Here is a 25,304-nt window from a genome sequence, read left to right as displayed (position 1 = left end):
CAGTTGTTGGGGCAGCTGACAAATGACAACGTGACCAACCCAAGACTTAAGAGGTAACATCAAATGGCTCTTTATTGGCTGCAGTGGCGCCTCTTCAAGGCTTGCATGGAAGCAATGGGAACCCTCCTCCTCCTGTCCTCCAGCTTTCTCTCCACCCCCCTCCTCCAGCTTTCTCCCCACCCACCAGCTCACAGCCAACTGCACAGAAACAGGCTGCTGAAAGAAGATCCTATTGTTTCTGGGGATGTTATTGGGTCACTCACCCACCACACATCCCTTCCATGCCCCCCGCCCCACTTGAAGATTGTGCTGTGTCTTATTAGACCGTAAGTTAAACAGGAACAAGGTGGGACCCCACAGAACGCCCATTTCTCCCCTCTACTCAGGGACAGAAACTCGGTTTATACTCAAAAGAATCACACCAAGAAGACCTTTTAATTTTTTATTAATATAAAATCTTTAAAGTTTTTAGCCGTAATCGGCGTGGTTCAGTTGGTTGTATATCGGTCGTCCCATGCACCAAAAGGTTGCTGGTTGATTCCCAGTCAGGGCACATGCCTGGGTTGTGGGCTCCATCTCTCTCACTAAAAAATTAAGAAATCGTTTTTTTAAAAAGTTAATTGTAAGGCTTCTCAACACTAGATGCATGGAAAATACCTGAAAATAAAAAATAAGGCAGTTACATTATGTCTCCATGTAAATACAAACTGATTCAGGATTCTGTCGACTTCAAAAGCTACTTTACTCCCAACTTGAGCCCAGCTAGCCCCTGAAGAGGAAATGGAGGAGAATCCTTAAGGCAGAGTTATTCAAGCAAAGACGCCACAGGGACTCGAACCCCGTCCTGGAAACCAGGAGTGCCAACCACCAGCATCTTTTGCTTTTTTTTAAAAAGCTAGGAAAAGGCGAAAAAGCAAAACCTGAGAAAACAAAAGATTGTTTTCTCAGGAAAAGAAAAACCTTTACAAGCCCTAGTGAAGAGCACTGGAGAATCTGCTTCAGCTAAGATGCTAGCTTGGCCAAGTCTGTATGTTCACCTGTAAAAGTCTTAGCAGAGAATTGTGCAATCCCACCCACTCAACCACTAAATCCTATCTTCAGTTTAAAGTTACAACTTCCCACCCAACATTCCAGTTCTTAAATGTTATTCTGCATTTACTAGTTTAAGTCAGTTTTAATCACTGGTAATAGTGCTGAATATTTAAAACATTTTTCGAGCTCAGTGTGGTTTTAGTAACAACCATTTGCAGGCAAATTAATGGCCTTTCTAGTAGTGCAACCCACCAAGACCTCAGCACCACTGTTACCTGCGACAGATATGGACCATGCCAAGGATCCAAGCTACTGGCAGCATCGAGGTGAGGGGTGAAGGGTCTGCGCTAGGCCAAAGGCGGGGAGTGGCGATGTGGCAGAGAAGTCACTTGTGGGGAGACCTTGCTTTTTAACAGGCTTCTGGAAAAGCTAGGGAAAAGGGGTTGCCCGCTTTACCCCTTTCCCTCCCCTTCAAGCATCACTTGAAGTTTGTTCAAGCTTTAAGAGCTGCTATAAAAACAGCTTAATTCAATATTAGGACAAGCCCAGGGGTTTACAAGGTACGCAGGCATTCCTTTGGGCGCTTCACTCCCCAGGAAAGAGGACCAGTGCATGTCTGCCAAGTGTTAAGGCAAGTCCTCGTTTCTGACAGAGGATGGGGTTACGAGGCCGACACCCGTTTTGACCTTAGTTAATAGCGCTTTGTTGTCTCTTGCCACAGGAAGGCTCCGTGGTTGTCCTACTTTAAGCCTTCGGTGCCTTTAGTGAGGTATACCTGAAAAATCTTAAAAAAAAAGGCTTAGCGCCCACCTCACCCCTCCGCCCCCAGGCCAACAACGTGCTCATGTATGTACTATTTGCTCCAGCATAAAGCTGAAGTCTATTCCACACTAAGTTATTTACCCATTAACTGACTTGGTATGTAAACAGAAAAGGCTTGGTCACCTGTTGTCCTCATTGTCCACTGGTGAATGCAACTGGAAGCTCCTTCTATAGTCTGAAGAATAGCATCTGAAAGAACTAGTGGTTCCCAATCCCCACATACAATACGGAATATTTGTTTAAAGAAAATAAGCTATTTTTCCTTACTGGGGCTGGCTTCTCTGGCCCTTTTCATACGTCTGCTGTTTTGAATGTTCCTGTGTGTAAGAATTAAGACCAAGGGAGGGGAGAGAGAAACCCACACAAACACAATGCACTAAGTAAGACCACTGAACTGTATTAACATTTCCACTTGCCAGTTACATTTCTTGAAGACTTGCATTTCTTGTCACTGAGTTTAAGTTGCATCTGGAAAAGACTAAAGGCTTCAGTGCCCTCCCCACCCCCCTACCAGGAAAGAACAAAAAGCATTTTACCTAAAGCACAGCAAAAGGCACTTGGCTTCAATCACAAACATGAATACTTAAAGCTGCAGAAATTTCCTCAACACTCAGCCTTTAGCACTCAGCTGGTTTTCCTTCAACAATCACTACTCCAAGCATTGGGGGAAACACAACTTTAAATCATACTCCAGTCGTCTCACAATGCATTCTAATAGCAGCGGATCAGAACAGTACTGCATTACTTGCCAACAGAACAGACAGACCTGAGGTCAAGACAACCGCATTCTGTGTAGTCTGTAAAAAAAAAACTGACAAGTAAGCCCCGCCCCCTCCTCCCATCCCTGGAAAATCAGAGGGGAAATGTTACTTGAGTATGCTGATAAACTCACTGCAGGGTCTCACACACTAGGAGAACAGAAGGCAGAGCCAAGCGCTAGATGCAAGTCAAAGTCCTGAACAGCTTCATGAGGGATGAAATGAAGCCTCTGCAAAGGAAAATTCTTAAAAAACCCACATGCCCCCCAACTTGTGTCTACATAAAAGGCCAATAGTGTGGACATTAGCTAACACTGGATGAGATGGTCATAAGCATTTAAGTTAACATGCAAACTTTGGAAATGTAGACAGTATTTTATTGCTCTAAGTTTACAGATCCCTGGACTTTCTGGAAACAGTGTAGGTGCAGTTACCTGTTTTTCTGATTATCTCCCACCTGTCCTATTAGGTATTTATTCCTTATTTAGAGGCCCTCTATTGCCATGTGCCTGGCATTATTAAATGCTCATCAATTTATGAAGAATAAAATTTGTCTTTCCTGCCTTAAGAGTTAAATTCCTTCTTCCGCTCAATTCCTGATCTTGTCCATTAAAGAGTGTTCGCAAAGTTTCTGAAAGATTAGAGAAGAATCCCCCCAAGATTGCCCAACACTAACCACAAAACAAACAGTATTTTATTTAAATAAGACAACTGCTTCCTAAAAGCATACATTTTCTATTAAAAATGTTTTATTTTGAACGATTTAATGGTTTTCTGCACAACATACAACAACACAACTTTTAAATTTTAGCAAGATTAACATCTGATTAACAGCACATTCTTATCCTATCCTATCATAGGGTTTTTCAATTCAGTGCTAAACAAAAATTTCAGTTTTATTATTAAGTACTAATCTGGAGAGGCTTGAAGAATTAACTTGCCTCTGAGTGAGGTGCTATCCCATCATGGAAGCCCACAGGTAAAGTCCTGTCTAATCTTAAAAAAGGCTGAATGGGGAACTTCCTCACAATCCTGGAATCCTCGGAAAGGGACCAGGAAGGAGGCCATGTTCAATACTTAAGACCTCCACAGCTCTTAATAAAAATAAGCACTTAGCCCTAACATGCAAAACTGCAGATGCAAGTTAAACTTATCTGTTAACAGTTGCCTGCTGTTTTCTGCTCCCAGATGAAATGAAGCAACTCTTCTGATAACGAAGAGAACCTGTCTGAGGCAAACGAAAGATTGGCAAACAGCACAGCCTCCTCTCCTCTGAATCCACTTGATCCCAACTCCTCTGAATTATTTCAGCTTCTTTTATTCCGGGATTAATGTAGTATTATCATTTTCATTTCATTTCATTTATATTCTGCTTTTGTAAAAGCAGTATTTTGAGATGGACATATGATCTTCATTGTATTTCTCAATTCATTATTTAATTTCTCATCGATTCATTTTTTGTGAGTATAGCTTGATAAGCCGTAACTTTAAAATGGTAGATTCCATTAACTTTAAATTGGTAGCTTTCATTTGCTTTTTTTGGCATATGCAGACAATGTTTTCATCAGTAGTTAGGATCTCAGGGTTATGCTTTTTCCCCAATGAAGGTATGAAATATAATCTTTTCTGCTTTTACTTATCATTCACCAAGGAGTTGTTCCCTCTCCATCTAGGCCATCATTATTGCCAGGCTGGTTATGACTCAGAAGATGTTATCTGAAAAAAGTCTACAGAAAAAAAGATTTCCCCTCCCTCGTCAACAAAGCCCACCCTTTCTTTTATCAGTTATGATTTACAAACTTAGGATGCAAACATAAAATATACAATTGACAATAATTTTAAAGCATACCTTAACATCTTGTTTTGCAGTCAAAGGAAAAATGTTTTTCCTACACCAAAAAACACACACACTTGCTCATGTACAATTAAAAATAGAATCTTACTTGTAACACAAAAGCTACCATCAGAAGAAATCCCTTCAGGATCATTAAGCCACTTCCTCTGCTCTGAAGCTCCTATAGTATTAACTTTTATTAAACCACCTGAAAAAAATTCCAAAAGAGAACCAACACACTACCATATCCAAACTTCAGTGTTCAAAAATTCCCAAGGTATTCTCTTTGTCAGCCCAGTGGGCTAGACCAACCCCGTCCAACACTTTCCTTCCCCAGGCCCTGCATTTTGAATCCAGTGGATCTTCATGAAACTTCCCAGCTGCTCAATTCAAAAATTGAGGGCAAACAAAAACTTGAAGATTGGGAGTTACTTGCCAACATGGAAGTTGAGATTCCTTAGTTTTTTCATCCTAAGTACTTAAGTTCTCTGGCATGAGTTTATCTGAAATCATAAACTAAACAATTACCTAAACCCAACCCCCCCAACCCCAACCATAACAAGCTACTGCCAAAGGTTGCCAAAATTTGCCCCTCCCCTTTTAATAAAAGGTTATTTTAAAAGTCACAGTATTTGAAAACTTAACTTCAACATTTGGCCTAGTCAAGATCTTCTGAAGTTCTCCTGAGATGACTGAATGTGAACCAAAGCTGCACTGTGCTGTACCTTTCAGCTTCAACTGGGAATACTCTTCCAAGAGAAGAAGCAGCTCCAATCCCTAAAGGCGGTGTTGCCAACAGCATATCGGCACAATCCTTCTCTAACCCAGTTTGTCAATAGCACTATAGCATCTGTGGAAAATCTTAGAAAAAAACATTTTGCTCCCCCCACCCTTTTCCCTATTAAGAACACCCCAAAATACTTCAAATAAACTTTTAAGGATTACATACTTTTAAAAATCTGATTATGGGGTGGAAAAAAAGAATAACTACCAGCCATTTCTCCAATGCACAGCTCCTCCACAGACCTCAAAGTGAGAACTGCTCGTGCTCTAATTTCTAGAAACTGTAAACCTGTGATGTTCTGATTATCCTGATACTGGATTTTCTTTTTTTCTGTTACCTTGAGTCATTTGCCTTTGAGATTCTAGACAGACCTAAGGGGAAAAGAACTCAAGACATTTTGCCCCCCCACAAAAACTTCCCCCCATACACGCCCAAACTTGACATTCACAAAACTCAAATGTTTCATTACCCCCAAGCTAAAAAACAAAACTTGCCTTAATTTTGTCTCAATTCATGTTTCCCTCAAATTGGTTAAAAGACAAAAACCATAAAACTTGCCATCTACCATTCCTCCGGGCCTTGGAAGTCTGCCCTCAAAAGCTTCAGACAAGATGCATGAGAAAATAAGCCTGAAAAAGAGAAACCTACAACACCCGGAAATCGGCCTACATTCCATAAGAGAGCCCTTGCCGCTTAATACAACGCCCCCATTACCATTAGTGAAGTAAAGGTTACCATTCTCGTTACCAAAAACCAGGGCGCGGCCGGCCTCCCGGACTTTACCACCACTGGCTGCCCCGCGGCCTCGCACCGGACGCCCGCTGCTCTAGGCTCCTCTATCTATCCTCCAACCGCCTGCTCGCCGCCTCCGCCTGGTCGCCTGGTCGCCCAGTCGCACGCTGGCGTCAGCACGCCGCACGGGCTCCTCCTCCTTCCCCGGAAGCCTCTCTAGCTTCACCGCCAAGCGCTCCTCCTTCTTGCTAGCTGCCTCCACACCGCACTGCTCCCGGGCTCCTCTCCTATTCGCCAGCCGCCGCTGGCCGCTCAGTCCTAGCTTCACCACACTGGCTCCTGGAATCCTGTCTGTCGCTCCTGTCGTCCTAGCTTCACTGAATCCACTTCTGTGTAGCACCTGGTCAGCTGACAATTAACGCTAAGTCCTCAGGTTTTACTTCATCTGAGCTCAGTCCAAAGCAAAAGCGTTAAGTTGGTGATTATTCTTGATCTCGAATTACTTCGGTTATGAAAGTCCTTTAAATTTTCCAAAGAGAACTAAGCTAATGTACTTAGGCCTTTCAAGATTTTGTAAGTCTTCCAAAACATCCTACCCTTAGTTTTAAGATTACTTCAGTCCTTTTAGTGGATTTTTGCTATTTTTTTTTTAGCCGATTTCCCTTCTAGCTTCTTCCGGATATTTTTCTAAATTAGGCCTGTTCTACAGCAATTTAAACATCCTCGTCTTCTCAAAGCTAACTTCTGCACCACCAGAAATTAAACTTATGAGCTTTTATAGTAAATTATTAAATTACAAATTAAAATTTTAATTTCCTTTTGTTCCTGTACTATCTTCTAGCTGAAATACTTTTCTTGACAACCTTCTATCTTCTACTAAACTTGTATCTTCTCGTTTTCTATCTTCTACTTTTCTACTAAACTTGTATCTTCTCATTTTCTATCTTCTATTTTTCTACTTAGTCTGTATCTTCTCATTTTCTATCTTCTATTTTTCTACTTTTCTGTATCTTCTCATTTTCTATCTTCTATTTTTCTACTTAGTCTGTATCTCATTTTCTATCTTCTATTTTTCTACTTAGTCTGTATCTTCTCATTTTCTATCTTCTATTTTTCTACTTAGTCTGTATCTTCTCATTTTCTATCTTCTATTTTTCTACTTTTCTGTATCTTCTCATTTTCTATCTTCTATTTTTCTACTTAGTCTGTATCTCATTTTCTATCTTCTATTTTTCTACTTAGTCTGTATCTTCTCATTTTCTATCTTCTAGTTTTCTACTTTTCTGTATCTTCTCATTTTCTATCTTCTATTTTTCTACTTAATCTGTATCTTTTTCTATCTTCTATTTTCTACTAAACTTGTATCTTCTCATTTTCTATCTTCTATTTTTCTACTTAAATCTGTATCTTCTCATTTTCTATCTTCTACTTTTCTATTAAATCTGTATCTTCTCATTTTCTATCTTCTGGTTTTCTACTACATTTGTATCTGTGCCCTTAGTTGCTTTGGTTAGTTTGCCTAAATACTTTCTCTTCTGCTTTCTACCTTTTGGACTTAGTTTTTCTGTCTTCTAAAATGCATGTTGTATCTTCTATTTTCCTGTCTTCTCTAAGTCTTTTTCTTCACCTTCCTGTACACTTCTGTCTTCCAAGTTTTCCACTTCAAATTTCTAATCTTCTCCAAAATTTTATCCTACAATTTCTAAATTAACAATTGCCCATCTTGGGCTAATAATGCCGTAAGAGCAATTGGGCTTCAAATGACACAATCTTTCCTGCGCCATGAATTTGAAGGCCTCTCTTAAATCAATTTTCTTTTAAATACGGCATTTAATAGATAGTTTAACCACCTCCAACTTTCTTTAATTAACAATTATGTTCTAGTTATGTCACCTACGGTTTAATGGTATTTTTAAAGTTTGCCCTTCAATTTAATTAAGGCGTTTTTGAGTTCAGACTTTGCCGTCCTATCAGCCATTTCTTTGAAAATTATTTTACTTCGTAAAGAAGTTTCATCTCTTAATCTCCGTCATGTTCTGGAAGTATTTTCTTTCTTCCTTTCTGAAACTACTTTTTAAGTAAGTCTTCATCCTATTTTCCCTTAAATAAGATCTTTGTTACAAAAGTTAAAATATTAATGCTAAGCAGTATCTCAGTAAGTACCTTCCTTCGCTATTTACATTTCCTAAACAATATTATTTTCTATCTCTTTTTAATAGAAAAACTTATCTGGTTTCCTCAAGTAGTGCCTCGGTCTCAGAAGTCATCTCTGCGCTCCTGCCTGAATGCCTGCCGCAGAGCGGGGAGAGGCGTATTTATGGGCGAAGGACAACTCACGCTGTTGGCATTCAATAACCCTCCGCAGCCTTTGTGAGGAAGCAAAAGTAGTCCCTAGGAAAGGTTAAAAATAGAATCTGGTTTACAAGCTTTTCTAGTTTTTTCTAACCGTTTATGCAAAATAATTGCAAACCATATACCCAGAAATATTTAAGACTCATTAGCAAGTAGATTTGAGCTGAAAATTTAGGCAAAATCCATGGAAATCACATTTGAGTCCACCATCAAACAGCTCACAAAACCTCAGAGCCATTGCTTGGGAATCTTTTAGCAGCTTTGAAAATACCTTTCCTCGAAGTTCAGTTGGTACTATTTAGTGCTTTTTGAAGGCAGGTTAACACGGGTTTGCTAAAGGCCTTAATTTTCATTATGTAACAGAGACCGCAGCCATTTTGGCTGCGGCAAAGTGTTGAGGTCCCCCCCCCCAACTGCTCACGTCCTGTGAGTTGATTCTGGGGTTACACCACGTTTTGATTACCCGTTTATTTGAGAAATCCAGTGGTCTGGATTATCTGCTTAATTCTACTGAATGTGGGAATTCACTAATAGAACATGTCTTAGGTAGACACAATCCACTGTTATCTCCGGCAATAGAGTCGGCACCCTACAATCTGAGGCGTCCGTGCGGCTCACTGTGGTTATTTTACTTGCTTAACGTCCTTTTGTTTGTGCCATTCCTGCCAGCTAGACCCTATGCTTTTGGTTGCCTGCTGAGACTTTAAATCAAGCCTGGTTTCTGTGTTCCTAGGCTTTTCTCTCATTATCAACATCCAAACCCGCTGTCAAAACTGAGGGGAAGTGCCCTCTATAAAGCGCCCAAACAGCGAGGGTTTTGCCTCTAAAGACACAGTGACCTTGGGCAGCCGGGCCAGGCGGGCTTGTCAGCGCTCAGGGTCGCTTTCTGGGCTCTTGTTGTACAGACGCTACCCTTTCCGGTTTGGCTGCATTCTAACACCTTCGGACTTGGAGGTGGAAGGAAAGCAAAAACTCACACAAAGCCCTTTCTTCCTGCAGTTTGGTTTTCTCTTGGCCGCCCCTCCGTCTCTCCCCACAGGGAAAGCGGGGTTGGGCTCCGGACATGGAACTTGCAAACCCGGGGCCCAGGCAGCAACGAGCCCGGCCTCCCCAGCGAGGCCTGAGGGAGTGGGAACAACGGCACCGGAGGCTCCCCGCACAGTTTCCACGGAGCCAAACGGGCTGCACAGAGAAGGCAAAACCAGGGTGAGGCGGGGTGGGGGTCCCGCTCCCCTTAGTTCAGTCTCCCCACCCTCGGGCGGCCCGGCGCGGCCCGGGACCCGGCTGGGGGAGGGGCGCGGCCCGGCACCCACCCACGCCGGCCCGGCGCAGGGATACGCGGGCAGTGAGCCGCCGCCTGCCTTTGTGAGGTGTTGGCTTCCGGGCGGGCGTCACCGGTTCCAGCCGGTTCCAGCCGGTTCCAGCCGCCTCCGGGAGCCGGCGGTTGGCGCAGCGCGCCACTGCGCAGGCGCGCCCCGCCCCCAGGGCCCGTGTGCGGCCGGGGAAGAGGCGTTGGGGGAGGGGCGCGGCTCCGGCCCGGCTTCCTGGCCGCCCCTCCTCCCTCCCCTGCGCGCGGGTGGCTCTCCCCTTCCCCGTCGTCCGTTTTCAGCTTTTTCTTCCTTTGTCAGAGTCATCCATTAATTTAATATCTATCAAACGGCACGTCTTTAGGCAGGCAGTTCCAAGAGGGGAAGATGGAGTTTAGTGACCGATACAGGCTAGCATGGCAGCTAGAGGAGGAGCTGTATGAGGCCCACACTCTCTTTAAGGCCCTGTGGCTCCTGTATGGCGGCGGCTGTGGAGGGTGGGAGCCGCCTGGGGCTCCGCAGTGAGGGCGCGGCCTCGTGCGGACCCCCTCCCGCACCCAGTAAAGCGGGGGCTGGTTTAACCTTCCCTCCCGCTTCCCCGCCTTCCCTTCAGGGGGGAATGTCACCGAGATGCAGACGGATGTCCGCGCTGGGAGTGGAAAATTTTTATAGAATTTTAGCACCGGAAGGAGGAAAACAGTCACCCCATTTTACCAATGGGGATTTGGGAGCCCGGGGAGTCTGTGATTTGCCTAAAACCAGACACAGCTCATTAGTACCAGAACCTATTCCTGAATCCCAGAACCTGGCCTTCATGGCGCCTCCCCCTCACCTCCTCCCGGCGCCTCTGTCAGCCCGGGGAGGGCTGAGGGCGCGGCCCCTCGGGATCGGTGGTCTGGTCCCACTCCGGAGCCATGAGATGAGTGTTAAGAGCCCGAAAGTGCTTCAAATAATTGTCAGAATGTCCCTACACTAGTCCCCCATTCCCTTTACAGATTATAGCATTTTTCTTATGTGAAAATGGCTGTATATTATTTGATTAATTCTCCTTGGGTTTGTTTGGGAAAAGAAATAGAGGATTTGAATGCAGCTCAGCACTGTGCTAAGAGATGGCTTGCCAAGGCCAGAGAGAACATTCTAATTCTTCTGATGGGTAAATGAAAAACATTCTAGAGATGATTATGGACACTAACTCCTGTTTTTACTGTTCAGGCTCAAACATGGATTGCCTTCATCTCTCCTAGCTTTTGCTTCACAAAACAGTCTCTAAAATATTCTGATTCCTACCCTCCTCTCCTTTATATATTGATTTAAACAAGATGGTAAAATCACCATGTTCTTTGATGAGATTAATATGTGCCTTCCCTCAACTCTTTGACCTAAGAAGATCTTTAACATAAAACTGCATTTTTCAAGGTGCTTTTCCCCTTGCCTGCATCCATGTTTCCATTAACGTCAGGATGGCCGCTGCTCTCTCCGCTGGTACTTCATATCCTCCTCAGTCTAAAAACCTGGACTTCATTTGAGCCTAAAGATACAAATTTAGAGGGCAAATGCATTTTATTTTATTTTTTTTAATTATTATTATTTTTTTTTTTTGCAAATCCATTTTAGCTGGTTGTCTCCTGTTCCCTGCCCCCACCCTCAAAAAGCCGAGGCTAAGAATAGGAGGTCCTTGGTTTCTGGCAATCACTCCAGGGAGGAACCAATGTGACCTTGGGCACTAACCCAAATAACTTCTCAGCAATTTTCTGAGGTGTAGAATGAGGAGATGAGATGACAGAAGTGATGATGCTAATTCTATAAAATGCAGTAAACAAAGCGATGGGAGGAGAACGTGGGGGATTTTAGATCCTGGTTTTGGCTTCAAGGAGGTGGGCACTGAAAAGGACTAAAGTAGCGAGATTTAGAATTAGGGCTCCAGGGCCTGCTGTCAGCAAGGCCCTACCTCATCCCCCAGACTCACACCACGGTCAGAAACCTCCAGAAAATGCCCGAATCCTTCCCTCTTCAGTCAGGCTTACTCAAGAGAGAAGCTTCTGAGGCCCTTGGTATTTGGGCCTGGGGTCCAGAGCCAGAGGGGTGAGGCTTCAGCTACACCTGGATCCCCTCCGGGCCTCTTGTTTGCTTTTAATCTCATCCTTGTGGGGGTTTTTTTTCTGATCCTGCATTACCAGAGACTGTTCTAGAAATGCATGTCTCAAAAGGCAATGGGTGTCCCAAAGAAACAACTTGCTGGTTTTCTGAAGACTAGAAATTAGGAGTTCCCAGCCCCCTCCTGCCGCCCACCTTCCAGAGCTGATCTCTGGAACAATGACCACAAAATGTTCAGCTCCTCCTCTGCAGAGCAGCCAGATCCTGCGGCAGGAAAAAACCCAGGGATGACTCAGCTCACAGCTCCATTATGCGGAAGAGAGATCAACAGCAATTAGAAGTGGCTAAAGGAGAAACATCCTTAATCCCGAGTACTTTATAGTCCAGTGAGTTAGACAGAAATGTAAACCAATCACAGTACAATGTGATCATTGTATTTGTGATATCTACAACAAAGATATATACAAAGTGCTATGGAAAACAGGTCTGGGGTGGGAGGGATGGAGGGTAGTATAATCCTCTGAGTGCTGCGTAGGAAGTAGAGGGTGAGGGGGAACTAACCACTACCCAGAAGAACTGGGAGATGATATAGAAAGTAAGAAGTTATCTTTTGTCGCCGAGGAATACCTGACCTCTAGAATATATCATTCACAATGACCTGAAAGTTTCATCTTTTAATAACAAAAAAGTTAAAGAGATTCCATTTTACTTACCAATGTCAGGAGTCAACAGTTCACTGCCTCACTGGCTGAAACACTGACACACGCTAGGGCCTGTTGGGCTGGGAAGAGTCCAGAAATAATTCTTGATGTTATTTCTTGTTCTACCCCAGGGGATAAAAGTTAAGGATTCCTAAATGTGATCAAAATGTACAGTGTTAGAAATTCCAACCTTAAAAATAACCTTTAACCATGAACACAAACACTGATGTGTGAAAATAGTCATTCTAAAAGCTGAATCTGGAAAGAAGAAAAAATCAAATGTACCCTCCAGCAAAATAAATCACATGAAACAGAAAAGGGGGGGAGGCTAGAAGTGGCTGTAACCCTGGTCTTCCCCCGAAATGCTGCCAGGAAGAGGCAGCCCTGGCCTCTCCCACACAGACACTGGGCAGCACTCGGTAGAAGAATAAGGGAAACGTTTTCCTCTTCCTGAGAAAAGCATCCATCTTCTAAATGCCCCTCTCCTAAGACTCAGAAGAAGGGTTCTGTGTGATAGGATCCACTTCTGCGGAGGGAACAACAGTATCTTGAAAGAGCAGTTCCCCACCCCCAACCCCAGAGCTCCAGGCTGCTAGTTCCCTTCTTTAGTTTATTCCCCACTTAACGTGTCTGGTGCTGGCCCTGCAGCCTGCTCTGTGGATCTTTCTAGAAGGCCTGGGTGTGGCAGTGCAGCTGTAGCACCCTGAGCTGTGGGAGGAGAGGCAGCAGTGGCCAGAGCATGGCTCTCAGAGGAGCAGCTTTAGCCCCATCACAGTAGAGACTTTACTGACCTCCTCCCCCCAGTAGAGAACAGAGTGCACCGGCTTTCCTTGGCCCCTCCACTGCCCCTGGTGTGTCTGCAGGACAGTAAACCCAGCAGACAGCTTTCTGTTCTGTGACATTTAAAGAGCACCGTGCATGATCTCTTCTCAGTCCTCTCAACCACCCTGTGAGGGAGACGCTGCTGTTACCCCCTTAGAGGGATGAGGAAACGGAGGCCTAGGAGGTCTGTCTTGGTATCACTAGTGCTTGGCGCACAGTCTTGAGATTAAAAACCCAAGAAGAACAGTGGAGAGAGCCTGGTGATAGATGCTCAGTAGGTGCAGCGCCACTGAGCGACCCAAAAGCCAGCACAGAAGGGGCTGTGAGAGAACCAGGGTTCCCCCTCCTGGGATTTCCTAGAGACACTTGTCGCAGTAAGCCCAGTGGTAAGGGAGGTTTTCAGCAGGTTGTTGTGATGTTTACGTCCTGGAGAATGGTGCTGAGTATTGTTAGTAAGGAAGAAGGAAGTGATGAGGCACAATGTGACGTGACTCTACAGGAACAAGATGAGTTAGATTTGACATGAACGCACTGCCCATCAGGATGGAGTGACTGCGTGGAGCTGGTACTGAGTAAGAAAGGGGGAAGTGCTTCCCTCTCTGAAGAACTTCTAGACCAGCGGTTCTCAACCTGTGGGTCGCGACCCCTTTGGTGGTCGAATGACCCTTTCACAGGGGTCGCCTAAGAGCATCCTGCATATCAGATATTTACATTACGATTCATCACAGTAGCAACATTACAGTTATGAAGTAGCAACGAAAATAATTTTATGGTTGGGTCACAACATGAGGAACTGTATTTAAAGGGCCAGAAGGTTGAGAACCACTGTAGACAGACTGTGATCCACGAAGGCAGGAAAGAAGACCCGAAGGCCGCCTTAGGGCTCCATGAAGCTCCAGTTGGGCATTCACCCTCGAGGGGAGGGGAGCGAGGGGAGGGCTCAGGCCTTGCTGTCATCCCGCTGTGTGACTCACTGCGGGGAGGCAGAGTGTCCAGCCCTCCCTTGTGCTGGGGCCTCTAGTTACTCACCCTCTGAGGCCTGCTGAGTGGACCTTCAGAAATAGCCTGAAGGAATCGGGAGGCTCCCCAGTGAATCATGTTGACCTTCTTGTATCCCCACCTGTGATCTGTTCAATCACCCCCTTTGAGGTCCCGGCAGATGTTTGTGTCAGCATCACATACGCGTTGCACACCCAGCAGGAAGCTCATTAAACATTTCACATCTTCCGTATGTGTTCATTCTTTCTCAACCCAACTGTGGCCCACATCCCCACAGAAACAAGTCTTGTAGAACAAGGGGGCAGAGGTCACCCAGTTCCAGGAACTTTGCCAATGGTGCATTTCTCAACATATGCCAGGTAAAAACAGAAGCCCATAGCATTATGGATCCTTCCTGGGGCTAAGGTCATAGTAGAGCTGTACAGTGACTGAGATGGAGTGGACCTTAAAGCTCATTACGTGCTGGGAACCCAGGGGAAGCAGGAAGGGAAGACTAAAGTGAGGTCTGCCAGGGCTTGAATTACCTGGAGAGGGGTCTGAACTCGACTCTTTGGGCAGAGGCTGACTCCTGAGCTGGGAGGGGGCCTGGCTTTGGGAAATGCCGTGGCTGCTCTTTGCAAGGTGGCTGAGGGGGAAGAGGTGGCAGAGGGGAGGGCACTGGTGTCCATTCTTGCAGCCCAGGCAGGCCAGAGGTCATGGAGGCCTGCACTGGGGTGGGTGGTGGCCATGGGACAAGGGACAGAACACAGGTATAGAAAACCTGCCTGAGGCTCTCTGAGCTTCCCACACTGGTCTCTGTAGCACCCCTGGCGTTTCCAGAATCATGTTCTTTACTCTTGATGACACATCTGCTTGGAATATACCTCCCTACTCTTCAGATGAGACTCGTTCTCTCAGCCTAGACGGCACTCCTCTCCAAGGGCCTCTCGGACCAGCACATCCAGTCACCTGGCATCATCACCCCTTAGTTATCTCACCTCTGACTCAGCACAGCCTCTATTTTCCTGGATGATGCTGTGTTGTTAACATGTCCCCTGGTTCCTCTGAAGGTCAGTGGGAATACGAGGATTGCAGCCAGGTTGGTGGGAGGATGAGGTGCCACTGCTGGAGCCTGAAAGTGGACAGAGAAACCTCAGGCTCACTCACGCCCAGAGGTGGGAGAGGTGACCTGTATCAACCTCACTGAGGGCGACCCCTCCCCTCCCTCCAGCTGTGGACAAAGGATGCAGACACCATAGAGATGGCATTTTGTCCTGTTTGGTAACCTCACTTGATTGCCCTGAGGCCAGGGCTCCATCTGGCCCCCACCCCAGCTGTTGCTGCGGTGGGAGAACCTCACTGGAGGTGGGCAGAGCTGAGATCCTGGGCAAGGAGAGGTGGGAGTGGGGAGGGGGAGAGCTCCTGGTGTCTTCCCAGCTCCCCTCTCACACACAGTCGCTTCTTCCACTTGGGAGCTGTGGGAAATAAATACACAAAATGCTCCCCCCAAGAGAACTGAGCAGACATGGTGCACTCCCCGTTTAGGTGCCTCTGGGCTAGTTCTGGGCCCGACGCCTTGTGCTTTGGAAGGCACAGGCACAGGAACTGGCCTGGCTTCAGAACCCTGACAAGATGGTGGGAGCTGCCATTCCTCCCTTTGCCTTCCCGGGAGCGGGAATCCTGGGACCTGTCAGTTGGGGTGACAATTCCAGTTTCCAGGTGGCACAGTGCCCTGGGTGCCTGAAGCTCTGACCACCGTCTGTGGCTGTCACGGTCCTGGGGGAGCCCTCGGCTCTCCAGCCTGCAGCCCACACAAGCAAAAGAACTTTGGACTCATCAGGGCCTGGGAGGAAGGTGGAGCTGGGAACAGCGCTGGGAAAAGAACTTGGGTGGAAATTTCCATGGCTGTTCTGCTTCAGCAAAGACTTCAGCTGAGACCTTTTGGCCTAGACAGAGACCAGTGGGCTACAGACCATCAAAGTCACACTGGGTGACCCTTCCTCATTGTCCCAGATGCTTTTCACTTACTGTCCCACCCTGAACCAGGGCCATAAAGCTCAACCAGTTGTGTCCCTCTGTTTCCTCCTTCTAGCCCTGCTTGCTATCAGATCCCTAGGTCACAGGACATGGTGAAATGGTTCCTGAACCCACCCGTCAGGAACCAGGTCAGAGCCCTTTCCTCCTGCAGGAGGCTGCTCAACGGCCAGTCCTTCCTGCAGACGCCTGTGGCCTTTGTGATCCAGTGACCTCAACAGCACTCCTGTGATCACACCCTTCACTCAGTGACTCATCTGTTGTGACCTTAAGCTATGGCATATGACTTCTGTTCTTTGTTATTGTCACTTAACATCCTTGAAAACAGAGTTGGGGTCTTCCTACGGCCCTGCCTCAGCTCAGAGCAGCTCTGCACATGCTTGCCCAGCACCGGGAGTTGCTCCTGGCCTCACCCCAGGTTCCTTCCAGCTGCTGGTTCTTGGCTCTGCCAGCAGCCACGCAGCAATGTGTGTAGGCCCGACTCCCTCCCTGCCCAGCACGGCCAGTTCTACAGGATGAAACAAGGACTGGGCCGGTCTGCCTGACCCACCAGCCCCCAGCTCCATATCCTTCCCCTCAGCCTCAAAGTCACCCTCCTTGTTTGGTGAAGCCTCCCTTCAGCTCCCCTGAAAACCATGGCTCTCGCCCCCTCTGCACCCTCCCCCGCCTCATCCGGTCCTGCACACTGCAAGCATTAGAGAGCCATCGAGGAGAGAATGGCCTGCTGCCTCAACATGCTCTGTGACATAGGCAAATTCCCTAACCTCTCTGAACCACGTTTATTCCTCAGTGAAATAGAAATGTCCTGTGCCCCACCCTCCTGTCAGGGGTGTGAGGCTACCAGGAGCTTGGTACAGGGCCGGGCTCAAATGATTTGCGCTATAAATGCTGTCACTACCAACTTGGACTACCTTCCTCCCCCTCCAGGACCAAGCACAGTGCATGCTCCCCCCTCCCAGGCCCCTGGATCTGGCTGGGGCCAGGCACCGCTCGGAAAGGGTTAAACACCGGCCCTGACTTCATCCTGGGCCCCTCAAGCAGGAAGGAGGCAGAGAAGGTAACAGAATCAGGCTGAAGGCTGGGCGGAATTTTCCAGTCCTCATAAACAGGACCAGCCTGAGTTGCTAAGGGAGGTCACCATGGAAACGGTCACGTGTGCCGGCCTTCTCGTTATTCCAACCTGGCTGGAGGCCGATGACTCAAGCTCCAGGCCTCTTTATTGGCTGCCACCGTCCTCTTGCCACTGAAACCCAGCAGGAGATTGGCCGATGGCAGTAGCTGGGCTCGCGTTAGGCCTTCCCCGCCCCCACCAGGAACCTGCTGGAAGCCGTTGTTTGAGCCCGAGGAAGAGACAGATAGGCTGCCAAAGATGTTGCCATAGCAACTGCCTGCCTTTCCGCCCTACTTGGAGTTAACAGTTAACTTCTTTGTAGTTGAAGGACTTTTCCAAAGGCAGAGAGGTGTCGGCCATTTTACAGGAACCTGGCTTCCCCTTTTGAAGAGGACAGCCCTCAACTTCCAGAGGAGTCAAGGCATTTCTGAGCCTCCACTTATCAGGCCTGGGTACCAGCCCACCCTGGAATGAAATACAGGATGGGGCAAAAGTAGATTTACAGTCGTTCATCTGGAAAGTAATACAGTAATTAATAAAAAACAATACAAGAATAAACTCTGGTCCTGCTGGCAGGGCTCTGTGGTTGAGCATCAACCTATGAACCAGGAGGTCACGGTTCGATTCCTGGTCATGCACATGCCCAGGTTGTGGCCTCCATCCCCAGGGGGTCCTGCAAGAGGCAGCCGATCAATGATTCTCATTATTAATGTTTTTCCCTCTCCCTTCCTCTCTGAAATAAATAAAAAATATATTTTTTGAAAAGGATAAACTCTGGGTTTCGTGTACTTACAACCGTCAACCTACTGTTAGGTTTGATCAAATAATGAGTGAATTGCGTGCATCCCCCCTCCCCTGCGCACTGACCTTTAGGCCACTTTACAACAGTCCCTTTTTGCTTCGACCACATTTCAGTTGTTAGACCACATTCCACTTGCTAAGACCATTATCTTTCCCCTCAGTACCCACCCAATAGAATTCTCTGCCCCAAAGAAGCCCGCCTAGAGTCTTTTAAAACCTCTGACTCCCTAGTCCTTGGATGCTGGCGCCATTTGGGGGCTCAGCCCATCTGGTTTTCCAGACGACCTAATAAACTCATAATTCTTTACCCCTTTTGGCCTCGTGCATTCCTCCTTCAGCGACCCTAACACCTACTTTGCCCCACCCTGTATTCATTCCAGGATTCACTATCTACAGTAAGGCTCCCACTGGACCAAGTTTGCAAATGATCATTGTAAACTGTAAAGCTCTGTGCACTCACCATGTGTCTTTAATTGACTGGCATTGACATTAGCTTAGGGCTCTATGAGGTGGAGCTGACCCCCTCCCCACTCCCAGAGGGAAGCCCAGAAAGGGGTGTGTGTGTGTGTGTGTGTGTGTGTGTGTGTGTATGTTGGGGGGGGTGCTTTGAAGTTTACTTCCTCTTCTGCCACCAACTGCTTCCTGGGACCCTCAGCAGTTCACATAGCCCCCAGGGACTCATTTTCTCTTTCTGTAAAAGGATTTCCTGTAGATGATCTCAGGAGGCCCATTCCAGCTCTGTCATTCCCGCTTTCCACAACAAACCTGTGGAACTCATCTTGCCCATAGGAGGTAAGAATACAGGCAACTGCCCTACACCAAGCACTTTCTATGCAGCAGGCACTGCAAAGGCATTAGCTCAATCTTCACAGCAACCTTAGAAGGTGAGTACCACCACACAGCATCTACCCATTTTACAGATGAGGAAGCTGAGGCCTGAGGAGTTGGGTAAACCTACCCAAGGTCACACAACCAACAATTAGCAAGGTCAAGATTTAAAGCCTGGTGGTCTGGCAGCACGACTACACAGCTATCTTTCCAGGCACCAACTTAAATTAAGACAAAAACAATATGCATTGATTCAGAGTAGGTAAAACATTGGGTGGAGCAAACCGTGGAATAGCAATAAAAAGCCCTGCGTTCTTCTCTAGGTTCTGCCATTAAGTCACACTATGTTACTTCCCGCAAGTCACTTTTCCTCTCTTGGCCTCAGTTTTTTCATTTGTAATAACAAGAGGTTATGCTACAGCTCTGAGGCCCTTTCTGGTTAAACACGGAGTCTCTGAGAGAGAAATATTGGCACAGAGGAGACAAGTGACAGCCTTCCAGAGTCACAGAGCAAACAAGTGCAGCCTGAAATGGCCTGTCCATTAGCTACGATCTCAGTTTTTCAAAAACAGGAGGTTTGGGAAGGACTGTTTGAAGCTGGGGCTCACAGACTGGCTTTAATTCAGAGATAAGCCCTTTCTGCATCCTTGATGTTATAAAGACCACTAGAGGCCTGGTCCACAAATTCATGCACGGGTGGGGGGAGGGGGAGACTCAGGGAGGTTGGCCGGCCAGCCCCGCCCCCTGGTCGAACTCTCAGTCTAGGGGACAATTTGCATATTAGTGTTTTATTATATAGGATTTTCTTAGGAAATGATGGTGCTGGTGAATGGTAGCTACTTTGCTGTAATCTTATTTGGGAAAAGTTGGCTAACCTTATATCAATATATACAATTTAAAAAAAAATGTCTTATTATTGCCGAAACTGGTTTGGCTCAGTGGATAGAGCGTCAGCCTGCGGACTGAAGGGTCCCGGGTTCGATTCCGGTCAAGGGCATGTACCTTCGTTGCGGGCATATCCCCAGTAGGAGATGTGCAGGAGGCAGCTGAACAATGTTTCTCTCTCATCGATGTTTCTAACTCTCTATCTCTCTCCTTTCCTCTCTGTAAAAAATCAATAAAATATATTTTTAAAAAAATGTCTTATTATGAAAAATTCCAAACATATAAAAAAGTATCTTTGGCTAGTATGGCTCAGTTGATTGGAGCGTCGTCCTGTATACAGAAAGGTTTCTGTTCGATTCCCGGTCAGGGCACATACCTAGGTTGCAGGTTCAATCCCTGGTCCCTGGTTGAAGCGCATATGGAAGGCAACCGATTGATGTTCTGTTCTCTCTCACATTGATGTTTCTCTCTCTCTTTCTTTCCTATCCTCCCTCCCTTCCCCTCTCTCTAAAAATCAATAAGCATATCCTCAGGTGAGGATTAAAAAAAAAAAACTAAAAAAGTAGTAAGACCAGTTTAATGAAATTCCTTTGTTACTAACTCCTAGCCACTTTTGCTTCCCAACCCCCCATGCCCTGCATTATTCTGAAGCAAATCACAAACCCCATATAAACTCACCTGTAAATAAGTTATTTTAACATAATCACATTACCATTCACACTTTGTCTCAATTTTAAATGTTTTTGTAGTTGATTTGTTTAGTTGGGATCTAAACAGAGTGAACAGCCCTAACCAGTTTGGCCTGCGGACTCAAGGGTTCCAGGTTCAATTCTAGTCAAGGGCATGTACCTTGGTTGCGGGCACATCCCCAGTAGGGAGTGTGCAGGAGGCAGCTGATCGATGTTTCTCTCTCATCGATGTTTCTAACTCTCTATCCCTCTCACTTCCTCTCTGTAAAAAATCAATAAAATATATTTTTAAAAAATTAAAAAAATAAAAATAAAGAGTGCACACATTTTCTTTCCTTCTATGTCTCTTAAGACTCTATCATGTTCTATAGATTTCCTCTCCCCACCGTTCTTTCCCTTGTAATTTATTTGAAGACCCTGGGTTGTTTGCCCTTGGAACTTTGCACATGTCAATTTTGCTGATCAGATCCCTGTGGTGTGGTATAACATGTTCTTCTGGCCCCTCTGCATTTCTTGTAAATAGATTAATAGATCTAGAAGCTTCATTCAATTTTGTTTTCTTTTAAAAATATATATATTTTTTAATTAATTTCAGAGAGGAAGAGAGATAGAAACATCAATGATGAAAGAGACTAATTGATCAGCTGCCTCCTGCACACCCCACACTGGGGATGGAGCCCACAACCTGGGCATGTGCCCTGGTGGGGAACCTAACCGTGACCTCCTGGTTCATAGGTCAACACTCCACCCCTGAGCCACGCCAGCCAGGCTGTTTCCTTTTTTTTTGCAAGAATATTTTATGGATTGTGTTGAAAACATCCAGTTTAAAAATAAAATTATTAGTCATGTAATCCAAAAAGCTGGAAGCCATACTGCTCTGAAGGGATTATGTGGTTCTAGGCCTCAAGCCTAAGTCTAGCCAGAGCCCCAGAAAACGCCTTGCTCTGTCCTGCAGAGCTGCAGCTGTGCTTGGCATCCTGCTCACTGCTGATGTAGCAACGCCCCGTGAACAAGGCCTTTAGTTAGGAAAGCTGCTGTCGACAGCCACCACACATCCCTATGTGAGAAATTTCTTATAAACTGCCAGCAAAATGTTTGCTTTTCCTGAGAAATGAGGGTGCTTTTCCTTTTGGGCAAGGTAAATCATGTAACAAATTCTGTTCCCTTTTTCTTTGGCTCCCAGGAAGCTCAAAGCCATAGGAGGCACAACTTTGGTGGTAATGTTGGATTCTATGAATCTTTCTTACTCTATGGCCTTTTACCTGTTATTATTTTTTTCTTTTTGAAGAATTTTCTTTTCTTCTCATTGATTCTAGAGAGAGAGGAAGGTTGCCTCCCTTATGTGCCCTGACCAGGAATCAAACTGGCAACCCTTTGGTACATAGGATGATGCTCAACCAACTGAGGCACTCCAGCCTGGCTCACTGTATGTTTAAAAGCTGACTCCAATCCTTTGTGTAAAAGGTTCACAGAAAGAGAAAAATTAAAAAATTAGTAGCAGAACAGGGGCGGATCTTGCTATCTTCTAGTTTCAAAAAATTTTTTTTCACTGTTAAAATTCAAATTTATTAATCTAGTTTCAACCCTCGAAAGAAGCTCCCCGTAACAGGCCATCTGTCCTTGGCTTATGAGTGTGAAATATGCACTGTTGTTACTGCCCCCAGATACCTGTGTTGAAATACATGCCTACAACCTTCTTCATGGGTGGGAGCCCCAAACCTTCTGACTCTGGGCTTAACCTCAGACAGGTAGCTACTGGTGTCCTGGCTTCCTGCACCATGTGTCCTTGGTCCTCCTGCTCTCGGGGCTGTGCCAAGGGGCAGGAGCCAGGTTTACATGGACCAGTGCAGCCCCAGAGGAGCCACCCCTAGTACCTACTTGCCTCTAGAGCAGCGGTTCTCAACCTGTGGGTCGCGACCCCTTTGGGGGTCGAACGACCCTTTCACAGGGGTCGCCTAAGACCATCAGAAAACACATATATAATTACATATTGTTTTTGTGATTAATCACTATGCTTTAATTATGTTCAATTTGTAACAATGAAAATACATCCTGCATATCAGATATTTACATTATGATTCATAACAGTAGCAAAATTACAGTTAAGAAGTAGCAACGAAAATAATTTTATGGTTGGGGGTCCCCACAACATGAGGAACTGTATTAAAGGGTCGAGGCAATAGGAAGGTTGAGAACCACTGCTCTAGAGAGCAGAGCTGGATGCTGGGGGTGGGGGTGCAGTTTCAGGCTCAGGATTCAGCTTTCACTGGGTGCTGGTGCATTAGTCATCACCAAACACCCTGGTCAAGCCCAAACCAGAAGGGGCTCCACCTTCTCCAGTTTATTTTTTATTTTTTTATAGCAAAGGTAGAAATTTGAGAAACAAGCACAGACTCCCACGTGGGGAGGGGGACGAGTCCCCTTCTCCAGTTTATTGAGGTTAAGGTGGGGTGGGTGCAGATGGGGAGGAAGCCTGGGGAGCTACTGGGTAGAGCACAGAAGGCGGCTTTAACCCAGAGGACAGAGCTGGGAGGGCGTCCAGGGGAAGTGATCCACAAGCTCAGAAGAATCCTAGAACATGAGCCAAGAGGCTTGGGACTTGGGTTTATCCCTGTAAAATCCTCATTATCTAAACCAGTGACCAGTCTCTGCCACATAGTAGGTGCTAAGTGAACATTTGTTGAATGAAAAAATAAGCGAGGCCTAAGGGGATGTCAATTCAAGAACTTTCTTAGTAGTAATAAGTAGTGAGCTCCCTGTTAGTGGGAGACACCAAGGAGCAGCTGGATGGTCACTTGTCTGGCGTCCTGTCTTAGGGGCCTAGAGCAGCCTTTCATCCCAGGTGTGTGAGGTTAGTCAGAATCACCTCAAGTGGCGATCGGATCCAAAGATGGCAATCCAAATCCAGGGAGACTTCCTGCTTCACCACTTGGCACCCCAGACCCCCTGTGTGCCTCCCCAGCCGCGGTCTGGCCCAGGCCCTCCCTCCGGTACTGGAGGCTGCGTATACCAACCCTGCCCCCAGACCCAAGGCCAGGCTGGCGGGCGCCTCCCCCTCGTGCAGCTCCGGCTGGAGAAGCGGGGAGCGGGGATCCGGCTGGAGAAGCGGGGAGCGGGGATCCGGGCAGGCGGCCTAGGCTGACGCTGGTGCTCCGGGGAGGCGGTCGGAGCCTGCGCGTCACCTTCGCGAGTGAGTTCAGTCTGCAGGCGCCGCCCGCGCCCTGCGGCCAGGGGAGGAGAAGGGAGGCGGGTCTGGTTCGCCGTTCCGGACCCCACTCCCTTGACAACGATTCCTATGGAGGACGAGTGACCTGTCCACTCAGCTCCCAGCCCTGGGCCTCAAAGCCCTTTCACGGAAAGTGCCAGGCCCTGTGCGAGGGGGGTTCACACGCATTGGTTCCTGGTGGGGGGACAGGAAAAGAAGTGGGGCCGAGAGTGGAGCTGGTAGACACTCCCAGAGGAGGCATCCCAGAAGGGGCCTGAGTTCACCGGGGACAGAAGAGGGTGCAGAGGGCAGGCTGGGTGCGGGGAACGGTATGTGCACAGAAGGGTGTGCGAGCGCCCCCTGTCGGAACAGGCAGGAATGTGCGCAGAGGAAGAGAAGGAAGGGCGCGCAGAGGGCACTGGCTGGGATGTGAAGGGCTTGATGCCAGGCCGCCAATGGCTGGAATCCAGGGAGTTGGGGGGGCGGGGGGGGGGGGGGGGGAGACGGACCACGCGTGGGGGGCCCCCCCGCTGAGGCCCAGCAGGGGCCTGAGGTTGTTTCGGAGTGGGTGGGACAGAGTGCTGTACAGATGACCTTTCTGAAGACCCACATTCCCCCAGCTCCACCTCTCAGGCACATGTGGGAGCCATGCCAGGTCCCCAGATAGTCAAGGCCGGTGGGAGCACAGAGGCCTTGTTATCCATACACCAGAATGGCCAAAGGCCGCTCTGGGCATGTGCCTAAACCGGATGTTCATGTTCAAGGACTCTGAGCCTGAGAACCATAATCAGGCCAAGATACCAAGCAGATGCAAGGACACAGTACATGTGCCCTTCAGTAGCCAATATAATTGAGGTAACTATTGGCAGGAAGCCTTCTTTGTCTAAACAGGGTAAAAAGTAGGTTACTGACCAGCTGGTCGGGTGGGGTGTGTAAAGAAGTTTGCTAGACAGAGCAGCTGGGCAGGAGAGACAGAAGCTGCCGAGCCAGGGCTCAGGTACCGCTCCATGGAAGGCGGTGAGTCTGGGGCAGCATGCGGCCGCTCAGATCAGGACTGTGGGTACAGAGACCAATGCTACTATGTGAGGAAGATATGTGTTCACCAGCCGGTGTCCGGCCGCTGCCTCTATGGACTTTGCTGTGAGGACTGTTTTGTCTGATGGCCCCGTGGCCATTGGCTTCTGCAATGAAGACTCATTCTTATACACCCACAACCTCTCATGGCTTCTCCGTCGGCCCCACCGCCAAGAACTGACCTGTAACTAGTGAGCAGAGAATAAAGGAGGAACTTGGACTAAGTTCCCAACAGTTAGTACAGTGGGCAGGGTTCGAGAAGGACCAGGCCTGGCGGTCGATGGGAGAATTGAGAAGAATACACGGACGCACAGCCACTCAGAGCACCGGAGCCATGCAGGCCTCTGCTCTGACACACATGATCTGAGTTGTCCTCTCCTCCCCTCCCAAAATATTCCCCCTATCCTTCCTCCAAACCTGGGACACTCCCTCCAGTCAGTCCTGACCCCCCTCCCCTCCAC

General features: G+C 47.2%; 1 long non-coding RNA gene across 3 annotated transcripts; it reads right to left on the bottom strand.

The window, feature by feature from the left end:
- Positions 1-428: 428 nt before the first annotated feature.
- On the bottom strand, positions 429-12,443 carry LOC102421928. 3 transcript variants are annotated; one of them, XR_001350858.2, is made up of 3 exons: positions 12,429-12,443; positions 1,308-8,353; positions 429-657 (listed from the first exon to the last, which is right to left on the bottom strand). It is a non-coding gene; the product is annotated as an uncharacterized LOC102421928 (long non-coding RNA). The 3 variants fall into 3 exon arrangements; XR_002832342.1 differs by having other exon boundaries at positions 429-584; XR_001350865.2 differs by lacking the exons at positions 429-657; positions 12,429-12,443 and adding an exon at positions 9,292-9,577 and having other exon boundaries at positions 3,107-8,353.
- Positions 12,444-25,304: the final 12,861 nt, after the last annotated feature.

The sequence above is a fragment of the Myotis lucifugus genome, unplaced genomic scaffold (assembly GCF_000147115.1).
Source record: "Myotis lucifugus unplaced genomic scaffold, Myoluc2.0 scaffold_373, whole genome shotgun sequence".
NCBI lineage: Eukaryota > Metazoa > Chordata > Mammalia > Chiroptera > Vespertilionidae > Myotis > Myotis lucifugus.
This window is presented reverse-complemented; position numbering and strand designations above follow the sequence as displayed.